Source organism: Benincasa hispida, chromosome 12, assembly GCF_027475165.1.
Source record: "Benincasa hispida cultivar pf3 chromosome 12, pf3_genome.v1.1, whole genome shotgun sequence".
NCBI classification, from domain to species: Eukaryota; Viridiplantae; Streptophyta; class Magnoliopsida; order Cucurbitales; family Cucurbitaceae; genus Benincasa; species Benincasa hispida.
The window spans coordinates 33,757,921-33,780,664 of NC_143489.1; the positions used below are offsets into that span (position 1 = coordinate 33,757,921).

A 22,744-nucleotide genomic window follows, 5' to 3' on the forward strand; every position below is an offset into this window, starting at 1 on the left:
TATCTGTGTCCCCTCAACTATATAGTCTATATTCTAGACTTCTAAGTAAAAATAAGGTAAAAATATCTTTTTAATCCCTAAGTCTTTTGAAATAGGTGCGATTGATCCTTAAAATTTTAAATCAGTCATTTTGATCTCTAAATTTTGAGAAATAGGTTTAAGAGGTCTCTCAAATTATATTTCTCATTTTTTACAATTTCTTTTATTATTTTAATTTAGACTTGACATTTTAAATTTTTTTTTAAAAAAAATTAAAAATATCTCTCATCTCCCACCCTTTCTCCTCGACAGTGGCTTCTAAATCTTCATCACCGCATACTCTGTAGCCCAAGCCCTCCTCAATTACCAATCTCTCTGTGTCCAAAAATTCTACTCTGGCTTTATTTTCAACAAATTTCTAATTGGGTTTACCATAGTTAGAGTCCTTGGATTTTCAGATTTTATAATCGTCCAATTCTTAGGGACCAATTGCACCTATTCCTGAAAACGTAGAGATTATAAAGGTATTTTTTCCTAAAAATAAAAACCCTTAGAATAAATTTAACTTTCTTTTAGTACAACAACTATGGAATAGGAGATTGAACTTTCGACCTTTTGAATATGAGCACATGCTAATACTAATAAGCTAAGCTCCCTTAGACAAATTTAACTTCTTTTTACTATTGCTTGAAGGTAAACATACATATATTTCTCTTATTTTATTTTTAAATATAGGATTTTAGTCTAAATATATCATACGGTTAACCATTTTTTAAAGACAAACTAAATGTCAAGATTATGATGTCTTAATTAGTTGTACTGTATCGAGTTAAGATCCGTTTGAATTGACTTTTTTTAAAAAATCATTTTTATTTAAATTCTTTGGATAAAAATAGTTTAAAATATATTTTAAAAATGTTTCAAAAACTATTTAGAATGATTGCAAATACATCAATTTTTTCTAAAATAATTTATTTTCAAAATCGAACCCTTGAAAAGTTAATCTAAACATATCTATAACTTAATGAGATTACACTCAAAATCATTTTATCTTAATACCGTAAACTACCACTCATTTGTTGTTTGTTGATGATAGTTTGATTTTCTCGAAAGCTTTGATCGACGGAGGAATTTTGGACTTATTTTGAGTTGATATGAGCTAAAAAAATACTACTGAAGGAGAATAGTTTTACTTTTGTTAATACTTTTCAAAAAGTATTTTACATTTATTAATGATTTTATTGATGAGAAACCATGTCATGTAAATGTTTGTCAAATTTGAGTAGATGCTTCTCAAACATTTTCTTTATAAAAAAAATTAATTAAATATAAATGAAACTTGGAAGGGAGTATACTAATTTATTAATATTTATATATTATATAATCTCTAAACTAATTTATTTTTATGTATGATTGAAGGGGGAAACAGTTGATGAAACCTAAGATTTGTCAGAATACCCTAATCAACGGAATTTAAAATTCATACGGATCTACAACATTGATTCTCTTCACGGCCAAATTATTGACTTAACGTCCCCATTTTTTTTAATAAAAAAATCTCCATTTCTTACTAATTTCTTATTGATGGATGATTAAGGCATAAGTTTGGAATTTCAATAATTTAGGGTTGTTTTCAAATATAAAAAAATAAGTTAATTTATTTATAAATATAGTAAAATATCATTGTTGTTAGATATTTATCCGTATCTATCTGATAGACACGTTTTATTATATTTGAAATTATTTTGACAATTTTGCAATCTAAAACAATTACCTTAATTTTTAAAATAATTGATGTCAATTTTACTTTATGAAAAATTGATGGTGAAAAGAAGTAAAATGATGTTTGGTAAATTTTAATTTTAAATTAGAAAAAATAGTTACGGTGTTAAATAAATTAATACTAAATTGGTGTAATTTAATTATATGAATGAAAGTAGATTTATTATTTTAATTATTTTTACATTGATAATTTATTATTATTTAAAATTTATATGATTTGAATTTTAAGTACTTTTATTTAATTTAAATTATTTAATAAAATATTAAGAAAAATAATTGTTATAGAAAATTTGTTCGATTAAAATTTGAAAATAGAAGGATATTATTATAATATATTTCTTTAGATGGTCAACAAAATAGAAGAGTTTTAGGAAAGCTAAATCTAAAAGTTATTGTTCAATAATTTGATTTACCAAACAATGAAGACAAATGAAGACGGTTAAGATTTTTCGAAGATTAATTTCTCAGTTCCAAATACAATCCCAATGGGTAGGTTTAGTAAGTATTTGTTTTTTTTTCTTTTGGAAAATCAATCGAAACACTCGTCTACTTCTAAATTTCTTGATTTATTATCTACTTTTTACCAATATTTTCAAAAATTAAGCTAGTTTTCAAAACTAAAAAAAATATTTTTATTTTTTTGTTTCATTTTTTAGATTTGTTAAAAAATCAACTCTTTTGCTTAAGAAATATGAAAACTATTTTAAAAAATGAATAAGAAATAGGTTTAATATTTGAAAACCAAATGGAGTTTTGGTTTTTAATTTTTGAAAATTAAGTCTATTTTTTTCAATTTTTTATTGTGGTTTCCATATTTCTAGAATAAAAGAGTTGAATTCTTAGTTAAATTTTAATATATATATATATGTATAGTTTTAAAATTTTGGCTTATTTTTTGAAATATTGGTAGAAAATATATAACTTAGCAAGAAATCTAGAGATACTTGGGGAGTTTTGTACGCTTAATTTTTAAAAAAAAAAAAATTAAAAAAAAAACAAATGAAGTTTAATTTATATTGATATCGATATGGTTATAAACTTTACAAAATTTCAACCACTTTATCTTAAGATTTTTAAGAAGTTATTAATATTTGACACTTAAAAATGTTACATCCTGTTTAATGAACATTTAGTTGGTGGTCTAAGCCAAATTCTAAGGTATCGTTTGGTAATCATTTTGTTTTTCGTTTTTGTATTTGAAAATTGATTATATATCCTCCCCATTTTTGCATCTTTATTGAGTACAATGGTTAAATTCTTAACTAAATTAAAAAAAAATACAAACTATTTTTTTAGTTGACAATTTTAGATTTAATTTTTTAAATCATTGGTAAAGATAGATAGTAAATGAAGAAATTTAGAGATAAAAGTAGTGTCTACAGGTAGGGTTGACAATGGGGTCGGGGCGGGATGGGGGGTGTCCCCCATCCCCAGCCCCGTGGGAGAAATTCTCCCCCATCTCCGCCCCCGTCCCCACCATTTGAAGGTGAGGATTCCTTGTCCGAAAACGAGGCCCCATTCCCCGTTTCCCTTCGGGGATTTCGAGGATTTCTCTACTAGTTCCCGCGAAAAATCCCCTACTAGTTCCTTCTGGGGGATTAAATTTGATTTTATTTAAATTTTTTAAGTTTGGGTTTGACTTCTTGAGCTTAGAGTTAAAATTGGGATATTTAATATTAGACTCAAATCCAACACTATACATTATAAACATATATATAAATAAATTATTTTATATATTATAAATATATAAATATATCAAATCAGGGGTCGGGATTGGGGCGGGGATACTGTCCCTGTCCCCGGACGGACCTAAAAAATTTTCTCCGATTTGACCTCATCCCCAGTCAAACCGAGGATTTCCTGCTAGGTCCCCGAGGGGAATTTTGCCAACCTGCTTAATTTTAAAAAATAAAAACAAAAAATAAAATAAATACCAAATGAAGCCTAAATAATTTATAAAAACTAGCACTGTATTTGGCAAACATTTTAGACCATTTCATAATTATTTGGTTTTTAGTTTTGATTTTTTTTTTCTTTCAATTTTTAAAAAACAAAAACTATACATATTTGGTTTCCATGTTTTTGCTATTTTAAAACAAAAAACATATATGGTAATTTTTTTTTTTTGTTTTTGTTTTTTATAAACTAAAAATCAATAACATGTTTGATAATCATGTTTTTTTTAATGTTTTTAAACAACTAAAATAAGTTGGGATGACTTTCACAATTTTATTTTTTTATAAAAATAAAATAAAACTATTTTTTAAAAAATATTTTCCATTTAATATACATAACTATAAATTATATTTTTATTTTTATTTTTTTAAAAATCCATATTGATAAAATATTATCAATATTTTTAATATGCTGATTAATCAGAAATTAAATGAAGCAAAATAATAAAAAATATATACATTGACAAAATAAAAGAAAATAGTTTCATTTTCACTCCCTTTATGGTGCTTAAATTGTTATGAACAATTATCTTTTAGGATAGGACAACGTAACTTCCCGTGAATGCAATACTTCAACAACATGACTGCGGATACTGCAATGTCTTCATAATCGTATATAAAAGAGATTGAAAATTGAGAGAATAGTTCTCTATATTTTTTATAAACTATTTGTGATAATTCAAGTAGTCACATCTCTCGGTACAAAGTTGTATCTTTAGAGAAAAGAGAAATCCTAACATCAAGTTTATGCCTTTACCTAAAAAACATACATTCTGATGAAGAGCTGTGGTTTTCTAATTTTTTTAAAGAAAATTTTCACATATAGAAAAAATGTCAAATTATTTATAGAAATAGTAAAAAATAAAATAAAATTGATACTAATAGACTTCTATCAACATCTATCACATAGTATCAAGGATAGATTTCTATCAGTTTCTATCACTAATAGACACTAATAGACTTCTATCAGTCTCTATCAAAGAAGAATAAATTTTGCTACTTTTGTGTAAATAGTTTCTTTTATTTTTTTATTTTTGAAAATTTCCTATCTTTTAAAAACAAATTAATTTTATTTATCTTTTCCATATTTTAAATTTTAAAATGTGTTTTTCTAAAAAAATATTAAGATAGTCTTAGTAAAATAAAAATGAAGAATTGATGTTGAACTTAAGTGTAAAACAAAAAACAGTTTTGATATTATTTAGCATTTATTTCATATAAAAATAGAAAAGAGATAAAAGCAGAAAATATTGGAACTTGTGGAATTCAAATTTAGTGGAACTAGTTAGAAGATACATGCAATGCATGTTGACTTAAAATTCTTTTCACATGAATATTTAGAATACATTTCAAATTGCAATTTACTAGTGTAACGACCCAACCTTTCGAGTACTCTGACATGGGCCATTTCGACTAAATACTCATTTTCATTCAAAACATTTTAACTATCATAACATAAATAAAGTGAAAACATGAATGACCATTTTAAACTGAAATGTAAATTAAGTAACGAATCCAATGATCAACACATTTAGTTGGAATCCCAGAAAAACGTTTACAAACAAAAACAATATTCCAAAACAAAACATTAAAACCTGTCATCTGACAACATATTCAAATAAAATGAATATAAAACATTTAAATAATTAAATGAAAACAAAACATGAATTGCGCAAAAGCGTTATCTATTGTCCCCATATGACTCTATCACAAGTCTCTCCTGTCCCTCGTCGGTCCATTCCTGTTGTAGTCTGAAAAATATAAAGAATGAAATGATAAGTATAATAATACTCAATAAGTGACCCGCTATTGGGTCCTCTAGGTTATATGTTAACTAGTTTATCTAGGTAACGGTATACCCTCATATCATATCAGTCGTAATGATCCCGAAGGTCATCTATCAATCATAAATGCGATCTCGAAGGAACACACATCAGTCATAGTGTGTTTAATTATTCTATATAAAGTGATAAATCATTATTTTTTTTCCTTAAAAATTGATATATTAAATTTACACTTAATTGAATCGCATATTCATCAAATAAATTGAAATGAGTAGGAATTAAAAACTAGTAATAATAAAAGGAACAAATTAATTGGTGTTATAAAATTTCTTGAAATTATCATGAATTAGTAGTAAGTTAAGTTTTCATTCTATAAGTATTTTAGATGTTTTATGAATTTATGAGAACGATGCTATAACCGCTTTATTTATTTCAATATTGTTACAAGTTAAATATGATTTTAGAATGTTTTAATAAGTTTTGAATTTTAGGCTCAAGAAACCACTAGGTCTTTGATCATTGGAACACACACCCCTAGCACACGCATAGGTCAATATGGAACTGTGTGATAAGGTGCTTTAACCCTTTTGAGATAGCCCTCTATCAATTCATTAAATTTACAATATTTGGCATAACAATTAAAGAAAGAAAGAAAAAAAAAAACTTTCTAATCCTAGTCAAAATAATAATTTGCATAAAATTCCATCTTATACATACATTAGTAAGGAATTACTTCCTTTTAAGTGTAGTGCGGCAGAAGCAAGAATTAGTTTAGTTTTTCTAATTCTTTTGTGCAGTCCGGTGGCAGGGAATAATTTAATATATATATATATATATATATTTTTCTTTTATTATTAATTTCAAGATACTAAGTTGTGGTATGAAGAATCAAATAATTCACGTTGAGCTATTTGGGAGAGTTGGGTAGTGCGAGTTTTGGAACCATTGCAATCTTCATCAGAGTAGAACCTGCAGTTGCAGAAGACAAAAAGTAGTCTCGAGTTTGGGGCGAACCAGTATATTTTTTTATGTCGATTCTCCTTTCCCTTCTCTTAATTATTTGTGGTATTTTATGATCAATAACCTTTTTTGGCTTTAACCTGTAGAAGTGGGAATTTTAGATATAATTTAGTTTTCGCATTTTATTTATATCTAAGTATAAATTCCTGGTACCAGAGCTTTTTGGTTCAGGAATCATGGGATAATCAGAACCAAGAAGTTGTAAGGTAACACAATATTTAATTTTCGCATTTTATTTATATCTAAGTATAAATTGGGTATTTCATCCTGGTAACACTATTGGATGCGACCCACTCTGGAATTATTACAAGAAGTTGTAAGGTACTATAAACGATGTGATCCACAAATCGTTCATGTTGAGACATGAGAGTGGGGACATCCTATGCAATGAGTTTGCATATAGACTGAACCACGAAAATAGTCACTTTTCTTTATAACGACTGTTTACTGTTAAAACTGACTATTTCATTTATTATATAACCTAGGTTAACTCGATCTTAATCCTGAGCTAGTTGTAAACTCTTGTTTGTTTGGGATTATCCTTTGATATACAAACCGTGAGAGTAGTCCAACATTACTGCTCAATAAGCTTACCATTTTGGGGATAAGATCGGATGAATAGCTGGGGACACAACCTTGCACGATGGAATTCACTTCTACCCTATTTAGGGTTAGCAGATAGGTTGTTCTCTTAAGTACTGACTCCAAGTCTTGAACAAATGGGACCCCGCCTTTTCATGATAGAGAAAGGATTTGATTCATAGAGATTATGAATCAGAATTGTTCATTAAAGGATCAGTAGGAATTTAAGGAACAAGATGTAGTCGCAAGGGTAAAACGATATTTTTGACCTAGTCGTGATTACGAACAACCTGGGAACTGATTATGGTTATTAAGTGGACATAATATATCTACAGTGAGGGGGTGGCAGCGATCCCGGAGAATTGCATTCATTACATTGCGATCATTTCCAAAAAAAAAAAAAAAAGAATTTTGAGAATAATAACTCCACTATCAACGCAATGAGAAAACCCATGTTGATAAGAGTTAAGTTGTGAAAGGCACTTACCCGTAGTTGGATGCCCGCATGACACACGTGGAGACAAGCCAAAACGAAAGTAAGTTGCTAGGATCAACGCATAAGCGCAACTCCTCTGTCGGGTGGAAGCCAAATTAAGCAAGACATAAGTTGAGTTGAATATGGAATGCAACCGAAGTTGGATGCCCGCACGACACACGTGGGGGCAAGCCAAAACGAAGAGCGTAACCAGGTTTAACGTTGCATTTTAATAAGTAATCACAAATTTTTTTAAGTGTTTTGCACGAACGCATTCCCAAAAGCTAAACGCAAAGTTGCGGTGAATGAATAAAAAGTTTTTGAGTAAAGGCTTGCCGAATTTAAACTTAGAAAATATCTTTTTAAAGAAGCAACTGAAGTGGAGGAAAGCGTTGCGGCCATGGTTAGAGATATGAGTAAATTATATTATGAGAGGCTTGTCATCGCAAAGGAAAGCTAGAAGGTGAGTTGAGAATTTCTTGAGTATAACGCATGCTTGAGGACAAACATGATTCTAAGTTTGGGAGTGTGATGACTGCAAAAATGCACGTCATCTTATGCCTTTTATTTAGAATTATAAAGGTTGTTAAGCAGAATATGCGGTGATTATGTTAGGAATTCATGAGAAAATGAGTTTGTGTCAATCAACATTAAGAATCTCGGCTAACCCACTATTATGCGTTATTATGCGTTCAAATATTTATTTTTGTAGCAACCGCAGAAATTGATCGCATACGCGGGAGCCAGGCTATCCCAGAGACGATCACATGCGTGATCGCATACGCTCGACAAATGAATATTTTGTCCATTAATCGCATGTGGTGATCGCATATGACAGTCGTATGGGTGTTGCGGCTGTCAAGCGAATACATCCATCGCATGGGAGTTGCGGTGGTCAAGCGAATGCGGTCATCACATAGAAGTTACGGTCAACAAGCGAATGTGTTCATCGCAAGGAGCTTGCGGCTACAAAATAATAACCATAATAGAGGGATGATCGCAAGGTTGGTGAAATGCAACATGAACGCATATCTCGGGAGTATCAAAAGATGATGTTGACATTTCACCTACCACGCTGTTAGCAGCAGAGATTAAGAAAAGGCCTATCGCGCCGCGAGTGTCAGATTCAAAGCAGGTCCATTAATACTGTCGGCGATCAAGCTCTGTAAATTGAAGCCGCTGAGCAGAATTTCAGATCATCCAAGGTTTTTCGCCCGAGGCTTGCCTTAGGGCGGATCCTTGTGATCCAGACGAACACGTGAGAGGAATACTTGAGAGTTTTTCATCCCCTTCATCCATTCCGAGTGACGATCGGAGCCTTCGCTGGAGTTAGAGCTCGATAGAGTCAGCTCCACCGCCCATCCATGGCACCACCAGCAGCCTTGACACACATCTACTGGAAGTAAGACATTGCTTCTAGCTAGTCCTTTCATTTGCTCTTCTTTCCTTAGATTGTATTGTATTACATTATGCCTTAAGAAATTAATACATTTTGTGAACAATGCATTTCTATAATCTCCTTCGACTCCATCTCCATCTTCATTACTTAGCATCTTTAACCTTCATTGCATCACTTAGTGAGATTGCTAGAGTATCGCATACTTAATCATGCAGCATAGAAATATGAAGCATGTAGCAAACCACCGGGAGGTGTGCGTTACGTGAGTGTTGTAAAAAAACCTTATTTGCTTAGTGTGAAGCTGTAGCAATGCCTGTCTATAGGCGGACGCAATGCTTGTCTATGAGTAAAGTCAGCAACAACTAACTGTCCGAGAGGGTAAATGGTTGGTCACATTAAGCAATGTAAGCAATTATTCACTAGAAATAGGAATAATCTTACGTCAGCTAGGTTTATGCGATTACCTTGTCTTATGAGTGCATTATTCATCATTTAGGCATACTCGAGAAAGAGTCTAAAAAAATAAATCTAAGTCTCGGGAGAGCGGATTGGATTGCATAAGCAAGAATGGAGAACTTAGAGATAAGCTCTATTTGCTATTACACAGCGTATGCACCCTACAGAGAGGATATTGCATGTGTACAAGAAGTAGGATACAGTGGTATGCGGTCATCTTGTTTATGTGTGGAAGCACATGAGGAGGAATAGAGACTTAGAAATAAGGCCTCTCGACATGTCGCATATACGTCGCATACGTCCTCGAATTAGGCTCAAGTGTGTGTAGCATGATCGCGTAGCTTGCGTTGGCTGGGGTTTCCCTTGCGGTCAAGCTTAAGGTTGCGACGAAGATATCCTCACATTTTATCTGTTTTTCCATGCATTTTACTACTCGTCAACAGTTGTCGTGTTTTTATCTCTCATTCATATTCCCACTGCTTGTCTGTTAGTTAGGAGTAGGAGTAGTTCATTAGATTATACCCCCCATCATTCTTTTATTCAACCGCCGCAAACACATCACCGCATTCATTTAGCTACAAGTCCCTGAGTTCGACCTCGGATCACCCGAGAAACTTACGTTCGCGTTATACTTGGCGTGAGCGCAAGAAAACTTGTGACAGGAATGCATGGTCATCGCATATAAGAACACATATTTTCATTCCAATGCATGACCACCAACGCATGAGTATCAACGCATACCTTAAGACATGCATCGCATATTGCGTCCCACATGATTTTAGCCATCAAGTTTTTGGCAGCTAATTTCACGTCACCAAGCATCAAGTAAAGTTGTATCGCTGACTCTACCAAGGAAGCGGAATAGTGGCTGCATGCAAAGTTGCTAAAGAAGCAGTATAGCTACGCAAATTCTTAGTTGATTTAGAAGTCGTTCCAAATATGCACCTGACTCTTACACTGTATTGTGACAATAGCGGTGTAGTTGCTAACTCCCCCAGGAGTCACAAGCATGGAAAACACATTGAACGAAAGTACCATCTCATTCGGGAGATTGTACACAGAGGAGATGTGCTCGTCACAAAGATAGTCTCTGAAGACAACCTTACTGATCCATTCACCAAGCCCTCTCGGCTAAAGTTTTTTAGGGCCACCTAGTTAGACTAGGACTTCGAGTAGTGTAATCTAGGGCAAGTGGGAGAATGTCTATGGTATTGTAGATTCCCTAGTCTATTGTATTTTTTCCATTATGTATCTCAACATTATATTGTATATATTTGTTCTCACTGGAGTTTTAGTCCAAGTGGGAGATTATTGGGAATGTCCTGGAACTTGCAGTTCATGTTAAACATTCCATTTTATCAATAACAATGACTTGTTGATTTTGCATCTTATTATGAAAATCCAATAAACGCATCCTTGACTATAGTCTGAATGCTGTAACTTTATGTAGTAACATAAACAGGATCAAGTTGATAGTATATAGCCTAAATGGTCTAATAAGTATATGGATGAAATTGGGTATCTCATCCTAGTAACACTGTTGGATGCGGCCCACTCTGTAGTTGTTACAAGAAGTTGTAAGGTACTACAAACGATATGATCCACAAATCATTCATATTGAGACATGAGAGTGGGGGCATCATATGCAATGAGTTTGCATATAGACTGGACCACGAAAAATAGTCATTTTTCTTTATAACGACTGTTTGTTGTTCAAACTGACTATTTCATTTATTATATAATCTAGGTTAACTTGATTTTAATCCTGAGCTAGCTATAAACTTCTGTTTGTTCGGGGTTATACTTTGATATGCAAACGATGAGAGTAGTCCAATAGCACTGCTCAATAAGCTTACCATTTTGGGGATAAGATCAGATGAATAGCTGGGGACATAGCCTTGCAAGATGGAATTCACTCCTACATATTTAGGGTTAGCAGATAGGTTGTTCTCTTAAGTACTGACTCTAAGTCTTGAACAAACGGGGCCCCGCCTTCTCATGATAGAGAAAGGATTTGATTCATAGAGATTATGAATCAGAATTGTTCATTAGAGGATCAGTAGGAACTTAAGAAACAAAATGTAGTCATAGGAGTAAAACGGTATTTTTGACCTAGCCATGATTAAGAACAACCTGTGAAGGATCGATTTACTGATTATGGTTATTAAATGGACATAATATATCTACAGTGAGGGGAGTTCAACTATGGGCTATAGTGGAGTGTCCCATTAGTTAATGAACGGGGGTTAGATTAGACTAATGAATTTAACAGATTAATCTCGAATCGTTGGAGCCTATGATCTGTAGGTCCGCGGGGTCCCCCTACTAGCTCGTAAATGGATAAGCTTTAGGGTAGCTTGAGAAATTAATTTAAAATGTTCAGATTAAATGGAACAAGAGAAAATATATTTAAATATGATTTAAATATATGAAGATAATTATTGTGCAAAAATTAATTTAATATTTGATATTTAAATTAATTTATGAAATTAATTAAAGAAAATCATTTTTGTATTAAAATGGTTTTTAAATATTTTTTGTTTTAAAAGAAAATGGAAAACAATTTTGCATGGTTGCACAAAATGGGGATTCAATTTTCTCCATTACCTTCATCTTCATACTCACACAAAGACCATTATCCTCTCTACTTTGATTCTCCAAGCATGAGCCGCAAGCCATGCACTCCATCTCTTTGTATGTTCATCTACTATATATAAAGAGGATTGGAGTTGTTGGAAAAAAGGAGAATGCAGAATTTTGAGAGAAAATTTTTTGTGAAGAAGAAATTTTCTTTTTCAATCGGCGCTTTGAAATCTTCTTGCTTCTTCACATCTTCAAGTTGTTCTTGAGTCCCCCAACTCTGCCTAAAGCTCCAAGAGCATAGTAGAAAATGCTTTGAGGTGGGTTCACAGTGATTTCAAGTGAAGATAGCTGTTGTACACAAGAGTTCATCAAAGGTATGTTCCGAAAACCCACTTTTTAAGAAGAACACGCTTTAGTTTTTGCCAAAATTAGTGATTTAAAATGCTTATGGATCCTTGATACTTCCGCTGCATGTTATTTAACTCTTTCAAGTTTGCCACATAATCTATCTCTGGAATTGAAGCTATGGCCAAAGTTCAACCACGTGAACACTACAAGCTAGTCTCATCCTTATGCCCTCTCCTTTATATCTATATGTTGATTGATACCCTCTAGTTCCTTATAAACTTTTATTCTATCACACTGATAAACTTCTATCAACTTTTGCTATCCTCTTTCAAACTAAATAGTTACCCTTTGTTTTTTAATTTTTGAAAATCCCCCAAAGAAATAAGAAATCACAAAGTAAATGAAGATTAATTTCGTTGTAAAATTTGTATAATATCTGATTTATTAAATGGATAATACATATGAAAACTATTTGTTTTTAAAATTATATTAAAATATGAAAGATATTAATCTCAAATAAAGCTCAACGGCTAGTTTTCATTTCAACAGACTTTATAACAGACTTGTAAACACATATATATAGTTGTTACATTCATTTTGTTTTTGTTTTTACATTCAGTCTTCTACAAATTTCTGTAAGAAAGAAAATTTCTCTGAAAAATAATTTCAATAAAATCATTTTCCCTTCCCGTGGATGTAGGCTTCAAATTAAATCGAACCACGTACATGCTTTTGTTGCTCTTCTCTTCCTCTTTCTCTTCTTTAATTTGGATGCGTGATTTGATTCTTCATTCTTTGTGATTTCACACAAGAATACAAGGAAATGTTGAGAGTGTTAGAGAGATTTTCTGAAACTAGGTTGAAGAGAGAGAGGAAATTTTGTTTACCAAATGAATTTTTAGTCGACCTCAAAGAATTCCCACTGATCGTTGATAGTGGTGTTATCCACGTGTTGTCGAGGCAGCTGAGAGGCGTGGCTCACCGAGAGCCTTTCGTTCTACCAAACCTCTCTTCCTGGGCTGGACTCTTCTCTTCGTGGCTTGAAATAAAAAGAAAAACCTAACAATTTGGTATCAGAGCAAAAAGACGTTTAAAGATTTCAATTCTTGAACTATCATGATCACAAGATTCACACAAAATGGCAGTAGCAATGTATGAGATGGAGAAGTTTGATGGTAAAGGGGATTTTGGTCTTTGGAAGGCAAAAATCAAAGTCATTCTCGGTCAGCAAAAGGCTCACAAGGCCCTAATGGATCCATCCACTCTCCCAAACACTGTTACAGCTTAAGAAAAGGAAGATTGAGAGCTGGTAGCCTATGGTATATTAGTTCTAAATCTTAGTGATAATGTTTTGAGGCAAGTTATTGACCAGGAGATTGCCTATAGGATTTGGACAAAGTTGGAAGACTTATATGCTACTAGAGATCTTCCTAATAAAATGTACCTTAAGGATAAATTTTTCACCTTTAAAATAGATTCATCAAAGACACTTTCTGATAATCTAGATGAGTTAAAAAATATTGTTGCTGAATTTAAGAATCTTAGGAAGAAAATAGAAGATGAGAACGAAGCATATGTACTTCTAAATTCCCTACCTGAATCCTATAGGGAAATTAAAAATGCTTTGAAGTATGGAAGAGTTAGTATATCTATTGATGCAATAATATCTACCCTAAGAACTAGGGAACTTGAGTTGCAAGTAGTTAAAGAAGGAACAACCGAATGGAGAAGGACTATTTGTAAAAGGAAACTTCAAACCAAATCAATCTAAGGACAGAAAGCAGCAACATACAGATGAAAACAAGCCAAAATAGAAAATTACGTGTAAATATTGCAAAAATAAGGGACATTTAATTAAAGTTTGCTTCATCCTCAAAAGGAAAAATCAAGAGAAGGAAAAAGAGTCCAAAGGCAAGCAGCCTGAAACCTCTGTAGTAGAAAGCTCCTATATCTACTATGATGCTTTAGCTTCAACTCTTGACAAGGTCACCTATGTTAAGCCCCTTGGGAAACATGATTGGGTTTTGGACTCCGGATGCACCTACCATATGAAACCTATGATACCCTGGTTTAACTCCTACAAATAGATAAATGGAGAAATAGTTTACATGGGGAACAACCAAGACTGTAAATTGAAGGCATTGGGTCAGTCTCCATAAAGGTCAAAGATGGGACTATCAAACTTCTAAGGAATGTAAGACATGTCCTATTTCTTAAGAGAAACCTAATCTCCTTTGGAATACTAGATGCAGTAGGGTGTGAATACAGGGGCAAATGTGGAACTCTTGAGGTCTTAAAAGATTCTATGGTAGTTCTTGTTGGGGAGAAATTCAATGACTTGTTTGTAGTCAGAGGTGTTGAAATGATGACAGGGGAATATGTTGCCACACCAAATGAGATGACAAAAGCTGATGTATGGCATAAAAGGCTGTCTCACATAAGTGCCAAGGGGCTATAAGCTTTATCTAAACAGGGAATTATACCCAAAGGAATTTCAGACAAGCTGACCTTCTGTGAACATTGTGTTTTGGGGAAAGCAACTAGACACAACTTTACCAAAGCACACCATTCAACTAAGGCAATTCTAGACTACATTCACTCAGACCTTTGGGGTCCAGCTCAAACTCCTAGCCTAAGCGGTTCAAGGTATTTACTTTCCTTTATAGATGACTTCTCAAGGAAAAGCTGATTTTTTTTTCTTAAATCTAAAGACCAAGTGTTTAATAAATTTAAAGAATGGAAACTCATGATTGAGAAGAAAACTTCTAAGGAAATTAAATACCTAAGAACAGATAATGGGTTAGAGTTTTGTAGTGAAGATTTTAATACATTTTGTAAGGAATTCGGCATAACCAGGCATAGGACAGTCAGACATACATCCCAACATAATGGGGTAGCTGAGAGACTCAATAGGACCATTATGGAAAGGGTCAGATGTTTACTCAGTGAAAAGTATTGGGCTGAAGCTGTTAGCTATGTTGTTTACACCTTAAATAGGTGCCCACATACATCCTTAAACTTTATAACCTCTGAAGAAAAATGGACAAAACATCCTCCTAACTTAGATAACAAAACTAAAGTCTAGGGCTGTGAAATGTATGTTTGTTGGGTTCATTGAAGGTGTAAAGGGCTTTAAAATGTGGAACTCTGCTGAGAAAAGGTTTGTAGTCAGTAGGGATGTTCCTTTTAGAGAAATGGAAATGTTCATGCAAAAAGAGAAGACTACAATTAAGATACCTAAAAGCCCTACGACTAGGATTGAGGTGGAGGCATCTATAGATCATGGCTCTCCTAATGACTCAGAAGAAGAAGAGGATATTGCAGGACAACAGGTAGAAACCACTGAAATACAACCTGACTTAAGTCAATACTCCCTAGCAAGGGATAGGCAGAGAAGAGTGATTGTTCCACCAACCAGGTACACTGAAACAAACTATATGAACCTAGTTTTAAATGTAACCATAGATCCAAGTGACCAGGAACCAACTAATTTTGAGAAGGCAGTAAGCTGCCCTAATGCTAGGAACTGGATTGAAGCTATGTGTGAAGAAATGCAATCACTGAGTGTTAATAACACTTGGACTCTAGCTTATCTTCCTAAAGGATGCAAGGCAATTAAGTGGATCTACAAACTAAAGGAGGGTTCTTTTAAGAATGAAAAGCCAAGGTACAACGCAAGATTAGTGGCCAAAGGATTTACTCAAAGGGAAAGTATTGACTACTCTGAAATTTTTTCACTAGTAGTTAAGCAAACATCTATCAGAATTTTACTATCCCTGATTGCTTAATACAATCTTGAACTAGATCAGCTAGATGTTAAAACAAATTTCTTTCATGGTTACTTAAATGAGGTCATCTATATGGTTCAACCTAAAGGTTTTGTGGAAAAGGGTAAAGAGGACCTTTACTATCTTCTAAATAAGTCCATTTATGGTCTTAAACAATCTCCTAGATGTTGGTATAGAAGATTCAATGACTACATTGAAAGTATTGGATTTCAGAAAAGCATATATGATATTTGCACCTATGTAAACTCAACCTTCTATAAGAACAAGGTGTACCTACTACTCTATGTGGATGATATGTTGCTAGCTGGGACCACTAAAGAATATCTAAATCATGTCAAAAATCTCCTAAAGAGAGAATTTGACATGAAAGATATGGGTCAGTCTAAGAAGATCCTAAGGATTGAAATTGATAGAGATAGGGGTTCCTCTACCCTAAGCATTAGTCAAACCAATTTCTGCAAGAAAGTTATTAGAAGGTTCAATATGTCTAATGCTAAACCTGTAAACATACTTATTGCTCAACACTTTGTCCTTAGCTAATTCACCCAAGGAAACCGACTTGGAACACCTAAATTAGATGTAAATGGTTTCTTATAGTCAGGCAGTAGGAAGTTTGATGTACCTCATGATCTCCACTAGGCCATTTATCTTATTGTGCAAGTCTAGTGAGTAGATTCATATCAAACCCAGGAAGAAGGCATTGGGAAGCTACTAAATGGATTCTTAGATATATAATTTGGTCTAAGAAATCTAAACTAATTTATCAGAGTTTTAAGGAAACAGATCTTGAACTTTATGTTATGTAGACTCAGATTTCGCAGGGGATCAAGATAAGAGAAGGTCCCTAACAGCGTATCTCTTCCTATATGACTCTAATCTATTAAGCTGGAAGGCTAATCTACAGTCAATAACAACCCTATCTACTACCGAAGCTGAATACATGACATTTTCAGAAGCAATAAAAGAGGCATTGTGGTTAAAGGGCTTGATAGAAGACTTTGGTATCAAACAAACAGTAGTTAAGATCTACTGTGATAATCAAAGTGCTATCCATCCTTCCAAAAACCCACATTATCACTCTAGAACAAAATATATTGACATTAAATATCTCTTTGTAAGAGACAGAATAGAAAAAGGTCAAGTCGAAGTCTTGAAAGTTCATACCTCAGAAAACATAGAAGATATGCTTACCAAGCCAGGGTCAAAGCTCAAGCTCAACAAGTGCCTTGATCTGATCGGCTTCGTTTTACCCAAAAAAGGATAAACAGTGGTCAGATTTGGAAGGGAGAAGTTATTCAGAGTTGAGATTAAGGTGAAGATTTGAAAGATATTAATCTCAAATAAAGCTCAACGGCTAGTTTTCATTTCAACAAACTTCATAACAGACTTGTAAACATATATATAGTTGTTACATCATTTTTTTTTTTTTTGTTTTTACATTCAATCTTCTACAAATTTGTGGAAGAAAGAAAACTTATCTCTGAAAAATAACTTCAATAAAATCATCTTCCCTTCCCGTGGACGTAGGCTTCAAACTAAGCTGAACCACATACATGCTTTTATTGCTCTTCTTTTCCTCTTTCTCTTCTTCAATTTGCATGCGTGATTTGATTCTTCATTCTCTGTGAATTTACGCAAGAACACAAGGAAAGGTTGAGAGTGTTAGAGAGATTTTCTGAAACTCGGTTGAAGAGAGAGGAAATTTTGTTTACCAAATGATTTTTTTGTCGGCCTCAAAGAATTCCTACTGATCGTTGATAGTGGTGTTATCCACGTGTTCTCGAGGCAACTGAGAGATGTGACTCACTAAGAACCTTTCGTTCTATCAAACCTCTCTTCTTGGGTTGGTCTCATCTCTTTGTGGGCCCGAAATCAAAAGAAAAACCCAATAAAATGAAAGAATCAAAACCATAAATCAAATCTAAAAGAAAAAAATAGAAACGGAAATAAATAGAATGTGGAGCATTATTCCATTTTTCATATGGTTTTGCTATTTTTATGTAAACTTCAACTCCTCAATTTCTCATAAAATTTTCATTGAGAAAAGAGGAAATGGTAAACAACAACACAATTTCCCTCGATGGAAGAAATTCTTGTTCTGGTATATATATAAAAAATATATTTAAATATTAACAAACACTAATTTATTTATTTACCAATTTCTCCTTATTTTTATTTACTGATAAGGACTCGCACGTGTTTATGAATTTTAAGGTTAAAAATTCAATTTTTTTAAAATTTTGAATCATGTCAATTTGTCTTAACAAAATTTTTATTAACCATAAATTTGACTAAAAAAATCCATTTTTATAATTATTTAGTTTGAAAGATATTAATTATTTTAAAATTATTTATGTTTGTATTATTTGTTGCTATTAATGAAATCCTAATTCTAAAATTTTACCATAGTATAAAGATAAAAAGATGATTATTGGGCTAGTTATTAGTTTTTTATTTCTAAGATTTGATTTGATTGGTTTTTTCTTTAAATAGATTTTTGTGTGTATATATATATTAAAATTAAATGCAAATAATTTTTTTTAAAAGAAACAAAATATTGTCATAATTTTTTTTTAACAACAATTTTGATATTGTTTTATATTTAAAACGTAAAATAGATATTCTTTAAAAGAAGATAAAATAGATACTTCATTTATAATTTTTTAAATAAAACATTAAACATATTTTTCTTTTCCACAAAACCTTATAGTTGTAAATTTTTCACATTCATATCTCTCTAATTTTCTCAACTCCTCTCTTTTATATCTCCTTCTTACGTAATTTTTTTCATGTCATCGAGATATCTCTGGATCACCATACCTAAATGGATTGCAATTAGATAAAAAAATTAAAATAATATAAACCCATCACAATTAGATACAAATAAATTAAAAGAAGAGTAAAACAAATACTATAACAAATTTGGATTTCAATAACATAATGGAATAGTACAATTAGGGTTGGAGAGAGAAAAATGTATCATAAATGTGAAAACATGGGTTTTTGGAGGGAAAGGAAATGCAATTTTCCGATTTCTTTTCATTATGCCGTTTATAAATGTCACCAATTTATGACATTTATTAATTGTCATTAAGCAGTTTCAATAAAATAAAATAAAAATCGTTTATTAAATTTAATAAAAGACCTTAACGAAGCCAAACAAGTTAAGCACTGTCTACAATTGATTTGGGTATCCTTCAAATTATCAGAAATAGCACTCTCAACTTTTCATATTTCAAAACTAGCACATTTTTTAAAAATTTGTTAAACTAGTTTTTATTAGTATATCTTGGACGAGATCGACCACTGAAATTTAGTTAAAAAATTCATTTTTTCTAACTTATTAGTTGTTTGGGCCCTTTTGGATTAAAGAATGAGAATCTAGTATTTTTTTCAAATATTATCCACGATTATATGAATTTCTAAATATCTAAATGAATTTACTGATTAGATTTTTTTGGATGGATGATTGCATTTTGATTTTTAAATTTTGGAAAAGATAAATTTTGCAAAAAAAAATATGGAAAACATATAAAATCTCGATATTAATCTACTCGAGAATTCGTTAATCTCCATGTTAATCTGCCCGAGATTCATACCAAGATTTTATTCATTTTTCATACTTACTTTTCTTTCAAAAATTTAAAAATCAAAATTGATCATATGAGATCCATCTAAAAAATTCATTTGAATAATAGGTAAATTGATTTGAAAATTAAAAATTGAGCTCAAGATTTACAAATTACGCAATATTTTGATAAAATATTTAGTAAAGATAATCAAATTTGAGGAAGATTTGAAAATATATAAGATTTGGTATAAGATTATAGAAGATCACATAATATTTTGAAAAAGAGATGTAACGGTAAAGTTCAAAAGGCCAAAACGATAAGTTAGAAAAACTATTTTTTTAAACTAAATCTCGAACGTCCATCTAGGATGGATCCAAATTTTTTTAAAAAATGGCTAGTTTTGTACGATGTAAACTTAAAAAGATATTATTTATGATAATTTTCCGATATTTTTCATTCCACATCTTCAGCGCCATCTCCCACATTATTGGGGCTTCGGGTTGGTGCTTTTAGCGCAGAAGTCTCTTCTTCTATTTCGCTCCTCGATATCTTCTTCGATAGACTTCATCAACGATGAAGTCTTCTCCGGCATCGTAGTCGTGATCAGGTTGGTCCTCTTCTTCCATTTCGGTTTTGAGCGTTGGACTCTCTTTTGATATTGAAATTGCCTTCAGGTTGTTCGTCTTCAATGTTGAAGTTTCCACGGTTTTTTTTTTTTTTTTGTTTTTCTTTTTTTGAATCTTTTCTTTTAAGTTTTATTTTTATTATGTTCATCTTTTGTTAAGAAATCAAATATGGCACAAAAGAGTCGGTGTAGAAGCCAATGCTTGAGAAGAACAGAGAAACCTCACTTACCATTAGTAATTTAGCAGCTTAGGAAGGGTTTTTTAAGTTACGATAAAATTAAAAAAAAAAAAAAACACCAATATCGTTTCATGGAGTTTCTTTTTCTGCTTAAAGGAATGTTTTAGAAAATTGATCCTTCAAGATAACCATGCATTAAAGGCAAGTTAATTATAATTAGTAGTTTTATGTCGTATGTACTAGAACATCCCTTGTTTAGTTTGGGAATAAATTGTGTAAAATATGCACACTATGTTTGTTCCTTTTTCTGCTGTGTCCACTGCCTTTGTTTTGAGATTTTTTCTTTAAATTTTGTTACTTACCATACTATAGCAACCCACTGTCTGGAATTTTGGTCTAATTTAGGACTACATATAGTTTATGTAGCTTGTGTTCTTGCAGCCTATCCTCAAACATTAATGTTTTTGAAATAGAGGTATGCAAGTTTAATAACTATATAAAAAATGAAGAATATGACTTAGATACTTACCCTTTTATTCTAGCAATGTTGTCTAATATTTTGCCCCAAGCTACTACTTACGAAGAATAATGTTTGCCTAAGTTCTTGCAGCTTTATTCCTAAATTTGAGGATATTGACTTGAGTGGAGGTACATATATGTTAAATGACAAAGTTTGACTTAGGTACTTTGCTCTTATTGACAAAGTTTGTCTTAGCTACATTTTAGGAACATTTTAAGGGGTTTTGAGGGTAAAAGTGAGGTGTAGGCACTTTTTATTTCTATTGAGATTGAAAGTGTCACTTTAACACTTTTTAGGAACCTTTTACATGATTTTCGTAGATAAAGTATGACTTAGCTACATTTTAGGAGTACTGTAGGTGGTTTTCATAGTCAAAGTTGGCTTTTTGATACATAGGAACCTTTTTGTCTGTTTACCATATTTTGGTTTTACCCATGTTTGAGTTTAATAAATATTTAAGTCTATCAAAGTTGAAAATGATATTACATGCTATATACTCGTCTGTTGACCATCTCTGTGGTTTTATCCATGTTTGAATTTAAAAAATATTTAAGTTTGGATGTTGCCTTGGCCTCATGTTGTGGCTTTGAAAGATTAAAACTAAGCAAACATTTTCTAGAACCCATATAGACCATGATTTACTAGCATGTTCTTTAAGGGAATACTAAACTCATAGGAATCCTAAAATATTTGTTATTTAGTGTTATGTGTTTCTGCTACCATTTATAGACTACTATTATGTTATATATAGTGAGTGAAATATTACAATCCCAAATTCCCTCTCTATGGTATGCAAGTTAGCCTTTGCTTGTTGTAGGTAAGTAATTAAACTTCAAAATGTTTCAAGTTTGATTTGCTTGTAACTGACTTTGGGAAATCTTAATAGTACTGGTGTTCGCCTCTAGAATATGTTTTAAGTTTTGTACTTAGTTTCTAACCTTTAACACTTCTCTCTTTGTAGTGTTGGACGGATATTGTTATACCCCTTTCCAGATTACCCTCTTAATCTAGGAAGGGATGTGAAAATTGCAAATGTCAACCCATTTTATGACATCTACTGACCACCTGTTTCCCGTTAAACATGTTTACAACATGCAACCAACTCATTTCTTAAGCCGTTAGGCATTCAAAAAACTTCTTACATACTTTGGCTTAATATTCATAAATATTTACAGACATATATGTACATCTAAAAGGTTCCTCTCATCTCCAACTAATATGTACAACACATTGAGACAAAACAAGTTCATAATTATGACCTAGAAGACACCGATCTATCTAATAAACTGATGATGTGGCAGATTGTTTGCAGTAAGCTAGGCACCAGCAACTCGATCGCTACATGGGAAAGAAAATATTTTAAAAAGTGAGCTAGGAAGCCTAGTGAGTGACTAGTTAAGTATAAAATGCTTGGAAGCATAGTCAATGAAAAACCAAGAATAGGTTTTTAGAGCTCAGAGTTTATAAGACTTAGAATTTAACTAGCTTAGCAAATCCACGATCATCAAAAATTATTTTCATAATGTCAAACCCGGAATATTAACAAAAACCTTAGAAACATGGGAAAACATGCTTATAAATCTCATAATTCCTAAAACATATCTAAAACTTGTACTCTAAGCCTTAGTTGAGGTAGAGCAAGCTAGATACACTCAGCATCGATAAACTTAGCTGATGCAGTGTGATCTCGATACAAT

General features: G+C 32.1%; 2 long non-coding RNA genes across 3 annotated transcripts; one reads left to right on the forward strand and one right to left on the reverse strand.

Moving 5' to 3' along the window:
• Positions 1 to 12,875: 12,875 nt before the first annotated feature.
• LOC120068332 (uncharacterized) lies at positions 12,876 to 17,872 on the reverse strand. Of its 2 annotated transcripts, none has more exons than XR_005479167.2 (3): positions 17,316 to 17,872; positions 13,251 to 13,402; positions 12,876 to 13,156 (listed from the first exon to the last, which is right to left on the reverse strand). It is a non-coding gene; the product is annotated as an uncharacterized LOC120068332 (long non-coding RNA). The 2 variants fall into 2 exon arrangements; XR_005479166.2 differs by having other exon boundaries at positions 13,251 to 13,422.
• A 2,296-nt stretch (positions 17,873 to 20,168) lies between these two features.
• LOC120068415 (uncharacterized) lies at positions 20,169 to 22,333 on the forward strand. The gene is made up of 2 exons (XR_005479197.2): positions 20,169 to 20,330; positions 22,009 to 22,333. It is a non-coding gene; the product is annotated as an uncharacterized LOC120068415 (long non-coding RNA).
• The last annotated feature ends 411 nt before the right edge of the window (positions 22,334 to 22,744 follow it).